The following is a 5,273-nucleotide window of genomic DNA, read 5'->3' as shown; positions in this document are numbered from 1 at the left end:
TAAAACTCTACTCTCAATCACCAGATGCAACCCAGATCCCAAGAGTCAACAAAACCACAGTACTTGGACTCACACTAGACTTTAACCTTCGCTTTCACACACACATAACACCCAAGAAAGCTATAGCCTCAAACGCCTATCAAAACTCTACCACTTAAACATGCCTCCCAAGCCACCAAGCTCTACTTATACAAACTTATTCTCCACTCCTAACATATGCACCGATCCCACTCACACTTGCGCACCAACAAATAGGAAGAAACTCCAGCGTACCCAGAACAGGGCTCTGAGATGGGTGTTCGACCCATTGGCAGGACTTCACCACCAGTGAGGCCCTGCATGAGAGGGCGAACATCCCACCTCTGAACATCAACCTGGGATACTATGGGGAAGAAACAGATTGACAGAATTCTCACCTATCATGACAACTACGACACGTTCCTCAGAAACGTCCTAAGCAGACAGACATACGCACAACCTCTTTAACCTGATCGACGATCCACCTCCTGCTCCGTCCTTTACATAACCCTCTCCTATAATATCACTACTCAAAATCACCAAACTTCCAACTATAACCTCCTAACTCTTCTCCCCCCTCTTTAGGGGGACCAACTAGCTCCGTTTTCTGGTGCGCTTGGGTGGGCCGCGATGCTGATTAGCAGATCAAGACCACATCTGGTTGAGCCCTCCAGGGCACACCCAGCTGAGGACTGCTGTCTCCGTGGGTGCTCAGAAAAGACGAAATGTTGTCACAGAGATCCGATCTTGCCTTCACTGCCTAGTCTGGTCATAACGATTTCAATGCCATGCAGCTGGGTCTAGCCCTGGCACTTTACCTCATACTGAAAACCCTTCCTCTCACCCCCACTAATTCTTCCTATCCCACTTCCACGCTCACCCATTAGGGTATCTTGACCTATATTTAAATGAATGAATGAATGGCATTCGTCAATTCGATTCACACAACTACAACACCATGACTGGACGCGGCAAGGGAGGCAAGGGACTCGGAAAGGGTGGCGCCAAGCGTCATCGTAAGGTGCTACGTGACAACATCCAGGGCATCACCAAGCCCGCTATTCGTCGCTTAGCTCGTCGTGGCGGCGTCAAGCGTATTTCGGGTCTCATCTACGAAGAGACCCGTGGCGTCCTGAAGGTGTTCCTCGAGAACGTCATCCGTGATGCTGTAACCTACACGGAACACGCCAAGAGGAAGACCGTCACTGCCATGGACGTGGTGTACGCTCTGAAGCGCCAGGGTCGTACCCTCTACGGATTCGGCGGATAAGAGCTTGGCTAATCCATCGATTCCACCCACCACCACCTCAAAACGGGACCTAATTAGGTCCCTATACTTTTTTACTGAAGGGCTTAATAGACGATAACATAAATTGTTTTGATATCAGCTAGCACATTGGGTCTTATGAAATCTATTTTTTATCCTCGCATGCTTAAAGGGACTCTGATTGGGGGGGGGGGGGGGAAGGTTTGTTACGTTATATACTAGCAGAGCAGGATCATTGGTGGGGGGGGGGGGGTGTGAGGGGAGAGAGAGAGAGAGAGATCTTTCCCAACTCTTCCTTTTTACATGAGTGAGCTACCCGTTTTATTCATTTTATCCTTCTCAGAGCTGTTTTGATAGTATCCAAATGATGGTAAATGAAAAGGGAGGACACGAATATCTACCCAGAATTCAGGACTGGCAATCGATATGCATGTTTGAGTGAGAATCTTTTTCTCTCTCAACTTAGGTATACGTTTATGTCGTACCTAAAAGCGAGAACCACACTATTGGGACAAGTATGCAAGGCCCAATTTTCCTAACAAGCACAGTTAATTTTGTTATTTTCGAACATTTCTTTCCAAATTGGTTTATCCAATTAACAGTATTATATTAAGATCATGAATTGCTGGGTTAGGTTAGGTTAGCTTAGCTTAGGTTAGGTTAGCTTAGCTTAGCTTGGGTTAGCTTAGGTTAGGTTAGGTTAGCTTAGCTTGGGTTAGCATAGGTTAGGTTAGGTTTGATTACATTTCTATGTTAGATTTAACTCAAATTCAAAACAATTGCCAGTCATTCGGCTTGTTAGTCAACTTGCCTCTAATAGGGGCAATTTGTCTAACAAGACTATTTAGTTTTGTGTGTATATATATATATATATATATATATTATATATATATATATATATATATATATATATATATATTATATATATATATATTATTATTATTATAGCTTCAAGACTCTGAACCAATATAGAAGCATCAAGAGGAAGTGCTTGTGTTATGGGCCAATAGGCCTTCTGCAGTTACTTCCATTCTTATGTTTTTATTCCCATTGGTTCGTGTTTTATCTTGTGTAAATGTCAATCACCTTACCCAAAACTTTGGTACCATATCACCTCACCCATGTATATATATATATATATTATAATATATATATATATATATATATATATATATATGTATATTATATATATATATAATATAGATGTATATATATATAATATATATATATATATATATATATATATATATATATATATAATATATGTATATTATATATATATATATATATATATATATATATATATATATATATATATATATATATATATATATATATATATAATATACAGAGTAAATCTACCCCAAAAGTAATGATTTATTTGTCTACAAAACTAAACTCTTTTTTGGAATCATATGAGGCCCCTCCACTGAGGGGGGAGGCCTGGATGTTTATTGTCATGTGTATTCATGCTGCTTGCATGTCGTCGTTTATTTTGCCTTTGTTGTTTTTTTGACAGCTTTCTTTGCCTTGGGTGGTTTGGGAGATTTTGAAGCTCTCTTTATTTTGGGCTTTTTGTTCCCAACAACAAGCTGCTGCTGCTGCTGCTGCTTCTTTTTCAAGGCTGTAGGTGGTTTGTTGCTTGTGGCGGCTTTCTTGGGAGTTACCACGGCCTTCTTTGCTGCTGTAGATGGTTTCTTGGTTGTGGTGGCTTTCTTGGGAGTTAGAACGGCCCTCTTCTCTGCTACGGCCAGCTTGAATGATCCACTAGCTCCACTTCCCTTGGTCTGAACAAGAATGCCGTCAGCCACTGCTTTCTTGAGAAATCTTCGGATGTAAATGGCGATCTTGGCAGCCTCGACTTTGTTGTTGGCAACAACGTACTTCTTGATTGCTTGTAGAGACGAGCCCTTACGGTCTTTGAGTGCTGCGACCGCGGCTAGAACCATTTGACTAGTTTTCGGGTGAGCAACCTGGACGCGAGGTTTCCTGGTGGTGGCCACCACAGCAGCAGCAGCCGCAGCCTTCTTGGTAGGCTTTGCTTCTACCATGATGATGATGAACCAACCAAGGTGATGAGAGACGCTCAGACAGTCACGGGGGAATGATGCTGCCGCCGCTTGAGCCGAACCTATTTATGTGCCGGCACGGTACAGAAGCTGCAACCTGGCAACTCGTCCACCAATCACGACGGTTGGTTTTACGGCTCCGAAACCTGGATCCCATATCTTCTCTAAAATAGAAGCATTTGTTCATGTTCTTTGTAAAAGTATCATAAAGCAGGACAGATGAGACATATCATAATAAAACTGAAGAGCAGATGAGCACACACATGTTTGTATTACAAAAGAAAATCCACAAATTCATTAGAAATTGGCAGGGCAGGCTGAGGAAGTAGGTAGATGTAAAATGTCTGTAAATGGCGAAAGAACATAAACCCAAGACTGAATAAACGATGTTAAATATCCATGCCAAGGAGACAAAAATATGTTAGGATACAATTACCATTAAGACACCACAAGCAGGTCCGTATCCTGCCGCGATGACTTAAAAGAGTTGGTTATTAGCCACAATGTGTAGGCAGTCTCATGCCAACGGCCATACCACGTTGAGAACACCGCTTCTCGTCCGATCAGCGAAGTTAAGCAACGTTGGGTTTGGTTAGTACTTGGATGGGTGACCGCCTGGGAACACCAATGCTGTTGGCAATAATGTTTTTTGTTTTGTTTTGTTTTGTTTCGTTTGTTTTTGTTTGAATGGCTGGCTCCACGGGAAATTCACGGAGTTGTGTGGAATAAGGCCTGGTAAAATGAATTAATATGTATGTCATGTTTAAAACAAACTCGCTTAATATAGATATTGTGTGAGGCTTTATACAAAAACAAACAACCAAAACAAAACATGTTGTATATATATATATATATATAGCTTAATCCGGGTTTGAACTCGCAACTCCAAGAATACGCATCACTTATATACACTTTACCACTGGACCACTGCTGCAGGACACTAGCTTGATGCTGAGGTATCAATTTAATGACGTAAATGCCATTTCCACAAATAAATGATAATTAAAAAGTATTTGTATGTACAAATCTTTTCTGTTTAAAAGGCTACAATATCAGTTACTGATATAATTTGTGTTAATGTTTCTATACCCACAAGAAGGCATATTTTTGCTTATATGTAAAGGGTACGGAGAAGGAATCCACAGACCATCATTCCCCTCCCCTTCCCTCCCCCCCCCCCCCACCCCCAACTCCCACCTACTACCACCACCACCACCACCACCACCACCAATCACCACCAATCACCACCAATCACCACCACCAATCACCACCACCACATCTAACCGAAAACCCCCTAACACATCAACCCTCCCCCCAATCAACAGGCGAAATAATAACCCTCAAATGCCTGCCTGCCTGCCTGCCTGCAAGCCAATACTAACGGTCTTCTCAGAAAGAAAATCTCTTTGTATCTGTATTACTTGATGAAATGTATGATTCTAATAATGAAAATAAATTTTGATGTCGGTTGTATGAGCATAATGACCAATATGCACATGATATGAATGAATTAAATAGTGTAGTTTTAAGTAATTAGGTTGTAGACACATTAAGCGGATATGATATTTGACGCGTCCAGAACTGGTGATTTTTGGTTTAGTTTTAAATGCACCACCACCACCACCACCAACACCCCATTGCTTCCCAGAGCCTAATTAAGGACCGGTAAAGGAGTCAATATGTATGTCATCTATAAAACCAAAGAATGAATAAAAAACACACACAAACCTACATAATAGTATTAGGAAGATTGTATGGCAAAAAAAAAAAGTATTATTCCCATTGGGTCGTTTGAACTCGCGACTTCCAAAACACAGCCACACACCTTACAACCCAGCCACCATAGAGTTGGTATAATTGTGCAACTTTAGTTATAAAAGTAAAGTTTTCTCACATTGTCTTGATAACTTAAAGGATTT

At 41.3% G+C, this 5,273-nt stretch overlaps 1 non-coding gene across 1 annotated transcript; it reads left to right on the top strand.

The window, feature by feature from the left end:
- Positions 1–3,875: 3,875 nt before the first annotated feature.
- LOC138357365 (5S ribosomal RNA) lies at positions 3,876–3,993 on the top strand. The gene has a single exon (XR_011224943.1). It is a non-coding gene; the product is annotated as a 5S ribosomal RNA (ribosomal RNA).
- The last annotated feature ends 1,280 nt before the right edge of the window (positions 3,994–5,273 follow it).

This window comes from Procambarus clarkii, chromosome 77 (assembly GCF_040958095.1).
Source record: "Procambarus clarkii isolate CNS0578487 chromosome 77, FALCON_Pclarkii_2.0, whole genome shotgun sequence".
Classification (NCBI taxonomy): domain Eukaryota; kingdom Metazoa; phylum Arthropoda; class Malacostraca; order Decapoda; family Cambaridae; genus Procambarus; species Procambarus clarkii.
Note: the sequence above shows the minus strand (reverse complement) of the source record. Positions and strands in the feature narration are given on the sequence as shown.